This window comes from Camellia sinensis, chromosome 5, assembly GCF_055761805.1.
Source record: "Camellia sinensis isolate YWXY chromosome 5, ASM5576180v1, whole genome shotgun sequence".
In the NCBI taxonomy this organism is placed as follows: Eukaryota; Viridiplantae; Streptophyta; class Magnoliopsida; order Ericales; family Theaceae; genus Camellia; species Camellia sinensis.
This window is the reverse complement of record NC_138965.1, coordinates 141,470,049-141,480,026: the sequence shown is the minus strand read 5'-3', so window position 1 is coordinate 141,480,026 and position 9,978 is coordinate 141,470,049. Positions and strand designations below refer to the sequence as shown.

At 39.8% G+C, this 9,978-nt stretch overlaps 1 pseudogene; it reads left to right on the top strand.

The window, feature by feature from the left end:
* The first annotated feature begins 7,111 nt into the window (after positions 1-7,111).
* On the top strand, positions 7,112-9,978 carry LOC114289926 (shaggy-related protein kinase theta-like; annotated as a pseudogene).

The window sequence follows — 9,978 nt, the reverse complement described above, 5'->3', positions numbered from 1 at the left end:
CGACTGACCGACCACAACTGACCGACCGACCATCAAATGGTGCCGACCGATCGTCAACGGTGCGACCGACCATCAATGGTGCCGACCGACCATCCATCAATGGTGCCGACCGACCGACCGTCAAAGGTGCTGACCGACCGTCCATCAATGGTGCCGACCGACCGACCATCAATGTTGCCGACCGACCGACCATCAATGTTGCCGACCGACTGTCCATCAATGGTGTCGACCGACCGTCCATCAAAGGTGCCGACCGACCGTCCATCAAAGGTGCCGACCGACCGTCCATCAATGGTGCCGACCGACCGACCGTCCATGGCCGGTGGCAAGAAACCAGGGCCGGTGGCCTTAAGCCATGGCCGGTGGGTTTAGGGAATGGCAGACAAGCCACTCTCTACCCTCCAAAGCAAAAACCAACAAGTGTTTGGTCCAACCATGCACAAAACAAACAAGTTAAGAGATCCTGAGGCAGGGCGCTCGGCCGAGGCCTTCGGGGACTCAAAACGAATGAACACGGATGATCATCGAGTGTTCAAACGATGACGTCCAAGTCTTGAGGGCGGTCAAAAATGGGGTGTCTACAACGACCAAGTGGATTAGGAGCGCAAAATAAAAGGGTTTCTAAACCTTTCTATCTGAAAAACACCCATTCATTTTATATGAACGAAATTTGTAAGGAAGTACTAAAGGTACGGGTGCAAAAAGTTTCCCTCAATGTTGATAGTTATGGAGGGAAACGTATTTCAAATACTAGTTTTAGTTTTGAAATAAAATATTTGGCTTCGAAGCCAAGTTTTGGTGCCAAAATCAAGTGACGAAATTCGTAAGGAAATACTAAAGGTATTTGTTTACTTCAAAAGGATTAAAGACCGGTTTTTAGGATTCTTGATGAGAGTAAAATCCTTCAAAGCGAAATTTGAAATACCTTACGTGTAGAACTTGTTTGTTCTAGGCTTCAAACCAATAGTTGGTTTAATAGTATACAAAAGAAATCACTTTTTTAGAATAAAACAATCTAGTCCTTGAAAAAAGGTTTCCATATTTCGGAAAATATAGACTGTTTGTTCGAAGCAAAATTAGTTGATTCGAAACTACTTGATTATATTAACCATATGTTGGGGAATTGAATATGATCAAATCAAGTTTCGAAAGATGAAGTTGGTTAATTCGAAGCTGGTAGTTGAAGAATTATGTTAATCTTAGAATCAGTATGTGAGGCAATAATTATTTTCTTCAAGGGAAAACTTCACACTTTTGGAGAGTTTGAGTTAGGATTTTGGGATGAAATTGGGGAGTTAGAGCACATCAACCATACAATTAAGTTTACAATTGGAGTGGTAAATTAGAATCTGACAAATGAAATTCAGAAAGCCTAGTCTTATTGATAAGTGCTGTTTGCACTGGGATTCATTTGATTACATTATCAATTTCATAGAAATATGGAATGGACAAAGTTACAAGATCATGGAATTTAGTCCAAAAAAATTCAATAAATGAATACTCTTTTCCTACTCTATCCTCTATCTTGTCCAGGTTTTGCTTATCTAATTGGTAAGCCCTTAATTGAGAAGTGAGTTGTTGGGCCTTCACTTCGAATTCTATTTGTTTTAGGGCTTTATCTGTAGTGTCCATCTCCTCTTCTTCATGCACTTTGTTCATTGCAACATCCTTGCCATGCTCAGAATCTTGGCTCCTGAAGGCCTCATATTCATCAAGGAGGTTCTCTGCCTCATACTGAACCTGAATTCGAGCAGAGAAGGCTTCATCCAGAACTTCATTAGTAATGAAAGCCTAGAAGTGCCAGTTGAGCAGGAGAGAAAGTTGGTCAAAAAAAGGTATAAAGCTCTATTTGAGCCACAGGGTTGAGAAGATGACTTCGAGACATAATGTCACAAGCCCATAGAAAGTTTTTGTGGGAAATGTCATCTCGAAGGACTTCAAAGGATAAATGGGAAAAAGCAGCAAGCAAGGTCTGAGCCCTAAATTGCTGATAAGGAGTTGGAGACACTGGGGCTTGGTAAAGGGTGAAGTATTGGCCTTCAGAGAGAGTGAGCCTCAATTCATCAATCTAATTTGGATTGGAAGGCAGAGTAGGAGCAGTCGGAGGTTCCCTGATCGAATCTAGGAATTTAGGTCTGGCCACATATTCTAGCCAATCGGAGGTATAAAGTTTTTCTTTTTTGGCTAAAAGCGCAAGACAGATCCCTAAAGCTTTATCAGGACGTTGAACACTTCGAACCATCCGAGATGGTAAGGTAGGAGTATACCATGCTGAAAGCAGATTGTCCTCAAGACTGCGTATACAATCAATAGGAACATATGGATATACTACAGAACTGTGTTTGGAATGAAGGATTTCAAGAGGGTCATCAAATTCTGGGAATCGGTGATGAATGCGTTCCCACGTTTGAGGTTAAGTAAGGGTAGACCAAGTTCCCCAACCAAAGGTTGTAAAAGAAAAAGAAGCAGCAGCTTCATCCCATGCGGAAGGCTTTGTAGCAGAAGAAGAGCTTCCGATATCCATGATTGCAAATTTGTGTTCCAAAGAATCGTAAGCAGTATGTTCTTGGTTCGAAGGTTGGTGATTTGTGAAAGCTTCCATAACTTGTATAAATGAAGGTGGATAATGGTGGCTAATCAATGCATGAAGGTTCTTTCGAGGACGAACAACATCACCAAATAACTCTTCGTACGCTTGATCAATGTAAGAAAAGGCTGGCTTGGCCATAAAAGATGTATCAGTCGTTTCGAATACTGAAATAGTGGGAATGTTCGAGGGTTAGAAGAAAATTTAATGCAAATGTTTCATTGATGAATGACGGTTGCATTTTTTAAAAGTGCAAAGCCCATGCACGTTCTAAGACGCGGGTAAATGTAGACACCCCATTTTTGACCGTCCTCAAGACTTGGACGTCACCATCGGAACACTTGGTGATTATCCATGTTTGTGTTTGTCTTGAGTTCCCGGAAGCCTTGGCAGCGCGCCTCGTCGCAAGACCTCTCGACTCGACTGTTTTGTGCTTGGTTTGACACCAAACACTTGTGTTTTGCCTTTGAGAGGAAGGGTAGGGCTTGTAGACCATCCCCACCCATCACCGGCCGTGACTTGAGGCCATCGACTGTGTTTTGTGGCCACCGGCCAAATATTTGGCCGGCCGGCACTATAGATGGCCGGTCGGCTATCTTTTTTTGGTCAATTACATCTTTGGCCGGCCGACTACTGTGCATCTGCTTTTGCAGATATTTTGACACAGCTGTCTTGCATTTGGCTTGTATGGAGGGATCTCTCTCTTTAGAAGCTTGTCTTGTAAGCTTTACAAGACAAAAAAGCTCTATAAGAGGAGCCCTCCTCTCTTGGATTTAGGGTTAGATATTTTAGACAGCCATTTTAGGGTTTGAGTTCTAGGTTTAGGGTTTCATACATATCCTATCTCTATATCTCTCTCTTGTGTGTGTATAAGTGTGTTTGTGTCTTACTATTGCACACAAACACATAGTGTTACACTTTTTCTTGGTTCTTGAAGGGCCAGAGGTTTGTTCTTGAAGCTTTGGAGCTGTTTTGAGCTCAAGAAAGGGGCTGGTCCACCATTTGTGAAGAAGGTCAACAAGGGTAACAATCTTACCCCTTTTTACCCCATTCTTGCATACTATTTTTGCCTATCTTAGAACTATTTTTGAGCTTAGTGTATAATATAAAAAAGTTCTTTTTTTGGGCCCTCTAAATAGTTTGTTTAGAGTGTTTTGTGGTTTAGAGGTGTTTGACCCCTCTTAAGCCTTGAGGGGCTCCTTTTTGTGCTATTTCGAGTGAGCTCCGGGACTTTGGTGTTTGGGCCTCCTCACCACTAAAATCTTAAGGGATTTCAGTGGTAAGGATGGTGCCTTGAAGTCCCAAGAAGGAGAGGGCCACCCCCTCTCCTTGTTGTCCTTGAAAAGGACCATTTTTGGCCTCTTGAGGGAGCACCTAGTTTAGGCTCTTGTTGGCCATGCCTTAGTTGTTTTTTGTGCTTATTATGTCATAATATGCCTCTGTTTTTAGCTGGTTTTGGTACACCATGCATGCTTAGCATACCTACCTTGTAATGCCATGTTTAGGCCTTAACATGCCTTAGGTTGTAAACCATTGTTCTAGCATATTTTAGGCCTAGCTTTGTGAAGCTTTTGTGCTTATTTTTCCATGTTTGAGATCTGTCCTTAGTCATTTTGGTCGGCCATGACATGTTTAGTATAGCCCCTTTGCATTTTTGGCTTGTTGGCCTTAAGTATGTGAGGGTATAGCATGCATTACTTGCTTTATTTTAACGGTTTGGCACCATTTATAGCATCATTTCAGCCCCCTTAGCATGCTTGTATGCTTTCCTTGGACACCTCTTTAATGCTTTGAAAGCTTGTGTTGTATGCTCCATGTTTTGGTCATTGTGCATGCTTTTGAATTCAAGCCATTTAGATGCCATCTAAGTGGTCTTTTGGGCTTTGTTTTATGTGCTAAAACTCTATTTTTGGTCATTTAAGTCTTTCCATGTATGGTCATATCAAGTGTAGTTCAATACTCCATTAGCTTGCCTTGAATGCTTGGGCCATTTGTTGCATGTTTAGCCTATCTTGTTTGCTTGGTTTGGCACCATGTTCTTGCATGATTTTCAGAACTTAATGCATGCCCCATGTCCATGATTATTCCCTTTTAAGTGTGCTTAAAAGATGCCCTTTGATGCTTAAGTGTTTAGGCCTTAATGTGTGCATGTGTGTATGTGTGTTTGGTCCCATCTTCTTAAGCTTTGGCCATTGTTTTGGACCTAACTTAGAGCTGTCCAATTAGTGTAAGTCCATCCCTTGCATGCCATTCAAGTGCTATTACATTATCTCATGTTTGCATGCTTTGGTTGCATGTGTTGCATGCTTGAAATCATTTGCATTTGGCATGCATTCCCTTGGTCAAGTTGCTAGCATGTCGCATGGTTAGATTGCATCTTGCATGCTCTAAGTAGTTTGCATAGTTGTGGCATGCTTGTTTGCCTTATTGCTTAGGCTGTGTACCTAATGTGCATTGCATGTTTGCATGCTCCCTTTTATACCATGTTGCATGTTAGTTAACATGCTTAGGTTGCATTGAACATGCATGCCTTGTCCCTTGATTTAGTGATAAGGATTGGGCCCTTATGCGTTCGCGTGCATTACATTTGAAATCAAAGTGCTCACTTGATTCTTTGGGCCATCACGCATTGAAATGCGCGATTGATGGTCCGAGAACCAAGGACCATGTCCTTTTGAAGTCATACACATGATAAGGGATAGGATTGGTGCATACATTGCTTGAATTGCATTGTCATGCTATGCCTTGCCCTCTGCTGCTGTCAATTGCAGATTCTGCAGGAACTTTCTGCCGACCGGCAGTGTTCAGTGCCGACCGGCAATCCTTCTTGGGCCGATAGCTTCACCAACAGCCAATGATTACACACCACAGCCGGTGATGATTCTACTCAGCCGGTGGTGCCTCCCAATGTCCAGGGAAGCAATTCTGAGACTTTGGCAGTCTTCCAAGAGGCAGTGTAGGGAAAACAGAGGCAGCTTATGCATAGCAGTGCACTTCCGAGCAAGACCCGAGCACGCGCGCATCGAACCCTCTTCCCGAGGCCCCTTTTATTGCTTTTCTTATGCTTAGTTAATTTGTTAATTAATTAGGTGATTTGTAATAATTAATTAGCTTGCGAGTTAGTTAATTCATTATTCGAATTGTATTATTCTTTTGGTCCCTCCGAGCGAGGGCGAATTTGTAATAAGTGTGGGTGAGTGTGTGCATGTCTTCCAACCCCCACTTCTTTCTCCCTTTTACTTACCTGCTTTGATGGTTAGTAATAGGTCATGTTTAATTTAGCATACCTTATGCTATGCATGCGTGCATCATTCATCAGTATTGCATGCACCGGGCTCGGCGCGTCATGCTAACTGCATTAGTATTTCAAATCTAACTTGAATACATGCTACTTGTGCATTTTCACATGTCATTCATAGAATAGCCGAGCCTACTCTAGTGACATTCCGTATGCGTTGCATTAGACATTTAAACATGGACTTGGATCATGCATTGATTGCTAACCCGTTTATTGTTTTGGCACGGAGTACGATGTAAGTGTTTATGCTTTAGCATACCACATGCGTGTGAGTGTTGCCATAACAGCATGATTACCATGAGGCTAGCTGCTTATGTGATATAACTGCTTGAATGCCTGTGGATGGAGGTCGAATTGCTTAAATTGGGATAATGCATTAAAACTGTGAATTTTAAGCCCACTAAATAGTGGCAAAACCTGCATTTTAGCCTACTTGCGAGTAGTAAACCATTTTCAAAACAAACATGAAATGTTTTGTTCCAATTTAGGCGATTTGGTCTATACTTGTTTGCTATGCGCATAACATAGTAATTCTAGGCTAATAACTAGAATAAGAACACATAATGCTTTCAAAACAAGATATCACGGTTAGTAGAGGCCGATCTTTGATCGGGCGAAAGGAGGTGCTCATAGCTGACCTTCCCCAATCGTACCCAAGTTCCCGAGCCGAGGCAACTTTGGTGATGATGGACACGTGGCCTTTGGCACCGAGTCAGGGTTTCCTAAATTCCCCAAAATAAAGTATTTAGGTGGCGACTCTGTATCTGGCAAAGCAGTCCATGTTTGGCACTTCTTTTTCTAAAAATCTGTTTTCTCAAAACGATTTGCTAGATTTGGACTCTTTGGTTCAAATTAAGAACCGTGACACAAATCGAGTTTGAACTGTAGTGAGGCCCACAGGCGCGTCTACAGTAAAATACCTTGATCCACTAATATCACCAAGTATTGGGTATATTAGTGCGAGGGGTAATGTTGGCTACATATTTTGTATAAGCCAATCACAGTTCAACACGTGGCAGGATGAGAGCAATATGGGAAGACAATTCAAATCTTCAACCGTAGTCACACATGTGGCAGTTAATATTGGTTATTGTAGATCTGCATAGCACTGGATCAGCAAAGAGATGCAAAATGACGTGGCTTCAACGGTTACTTATATTTAAATTCAAAATCCGAAGGGAAGCCTAACTGCAGATATGGCATAGTAGAGCTAACTGTAAGGCAACATGATCAGCGATCATGGAGGGATGATTCGACTGTTAGAAATGCATTTCGCTGGTTGTCATTGAGAAGTATAAATACCAGAAAAGGCCCCAGAAAGAGCCCCCAAACTCAGATCCAAAAAACCAGTTTTTACATTTATTGTTCTTTACATTTCTGTACTTCAAATTCCTGCATTGCACTTCGTTCATAGGAGTAGTTTCAAGTAGTTTGTTGCTGTAAACCTCTACGAGGCTGATTTGGATCTTTGTAAGTCTTCAATTTTACTTAATAAAATGTTACAATTGTTCTTCATATTAATCGTTGTTTGCTTAATTCTCCTAAACAAAGCCACCAGTAAAAGTCCTCTTCATTGAGGCTAAAAGAACTAAAACACAATCATCTGATAATTGGTTGGCAATTAATATTTTGTAAGGACTAATTGATCCTTGCTGGCACGCTCAAAATTACAGTAATAACCTTCGAAAGCCAAAAAGCCAACGTACAATCTGTTTACATGTTGCTCCTGTGTTGGGATGCACTATATTGTATTGTATGCTACTCTCTGCTACTTTTGAAAGAGCCATAATATGCTACTTTTGCTTCTTGTGATTCTGACCACTGTGGGTGTCCCATGTTTTTATATAATTTAGTTGAATTGTGGAGACCACTTATGTCTGTTTAATGTTAATAATTTGAAGTAGTTCCATACATTGGTTTATTCTAGAACAAACTTGTTTAGTAACTGATGGTTATATTTTAATTAAGTTACTGCGTAATTGATCTGTATTGGGTCATACATTCCAATGTGGGTGTTCTCTAATATTATTGGATTGGGGCAGGTTGGAGGATGCAGGCTATGCTGTTGGTGCTAGGGTGTTGGAACTTCTTTTCCATCAGGAAAAGGTTTGGAACTCATGTGTGTTAGACACTATAACTTATTTCTGAGGTTTTGATGCTTGTTACAAGTTAATCCCCACAGTCATCAGCTAAAGTTGTGCGATTTTGGGAGTGCAAAGATGTTGGTAGGTCTCTATTCATGGAATTTCATGTTTTTTAATGTGTGGCAATGTTTGAAATTTATTTTCCTGTTGTAGGTGTCTAGTGAACCCAACATAACATATATTTGCTCACGGTATTATAGGGCTCCAGAATTGATATTTGAGGCTACAGAGTACACAACTACAATTGATATGTGGTCTGTTGGTTGTGTTTTGGCCGAGCTACTTTTAGGCCAGGTGAGTGTATAGTTGAGTTTGTTTTCCAGAACATTGACAATCAGCACTTTTATTAAGCTTTAAATTTGATGTGAAAGATGCCACTTTACCCCACAAGAAATCAGGATAGGGACCTGTATGCAGTATACTACAGCACCCGTTAATGAAATATTTGCTTAGTAATAATTGGTTTTGATTACTATTTGTTGATTATTTATTCTCACACTTTTTGAATGTGGTATATGCATTTAGATGAATGGCTACCATGCTTCTTCAATTATACCCATTTGCATATCATTCTTTAAGATATTTTTCTTCAGCATTGACCTTGCATTTCTTTCTGTAGCTTTATAACAATTTTCATTTTACTGTGCTTTTTTGAAATTTTGAAATTTGCTGATTAATTTATAGGGTTTGGGACTAAGCAGTATATATATATATATATGTTATATAAAACCCACGTATAACCATAAGATTGTTGTTGCTAAACTTCATTTATTTCAGAACATGTTATGGGGCTGGTCCTGATACGTATTGAATGTGGTTTGATGTGCAGCCTCTGTTTCCTGGAGAAAGTGGGGTTGATCAGCTGGTAGAAATAACTAAGGTTCTAAGTAATTTATTTTTATAAACTTTTATATTCTAATATTTGTTTGGTGCATTCTCTTATTATTATTATTATTATTATTATTATTATTATTATTATTATTATTATTATTATTATTATTATTTTCTTGGGTGGTTCTGTTATAGATATTGGGGACACCAACCAGAGAGAAAATTAGATACATGAATCCAAATTACACGGAGTTCGAATTTCCTCAGATCAAAGCACACCCATGGCACAAGGTTTGTTAGAAATTCCACATGGAGGATGCATCTTTGACTCATCATCATTGATAATAAGCACATTGCTTTCATGACAGCTAAACCTAATGAACTTACGTTTTCTAGGTTTTTAACAAGCGAATACCAGCCGAAACTGTGGATCTTGTGTCAAGGTTGCTCCAATATTCACCAAATCTACGTTGTACTGCTGTAAGAAATTCGATCTTTGCTTATTATATATGAAATAGAAAAATCATTATATGTGGACATTTATTAAAAAGCTCATTGTCAATTTTTGTTTCAATTTATTAAAAAGCTCATTGTCAATCTACGTTGCACCAAATGTTTTTCATAGAAAAATGAAATGTGCAAGTAATGTCATTCTCTGATATCCTAATATAGAATTATTATATTATATTTTTAATAAGACATTAGCCAAATTGATAAGTTAATATTGTCTTATGATTTGTGTTTGTAATCAATAGATTATATTGTTATTTTGTTTTGAATCATACAAAATTTTCTGACCTTGTCAAAGAAATTGTAAAATGTTGTTTTGAAATTTGTCTTTTAATAAAAATCTATGACCTTTTCAGTTGGAGGCATGTGCACATCCTTTCTTTGATGATTTGAGGGAACCAACCACAAGCTTACCAAATGGTAGACCGCTCCCTTCTCTCTTCAATTTCACGCCTCAAGGTGAGCCAACTTAAATTTTCCTTCTTTTTTTTGGGGGGAAGGGGGGGTTTGATGGTTCTCTTGTTGATCGTGGCGAAATTTCTTACAGAGCTGGCTGGACATTGCCTGGATTGCGTCAACGTCTTATTCCTGAGCATGTGAGGAAATGA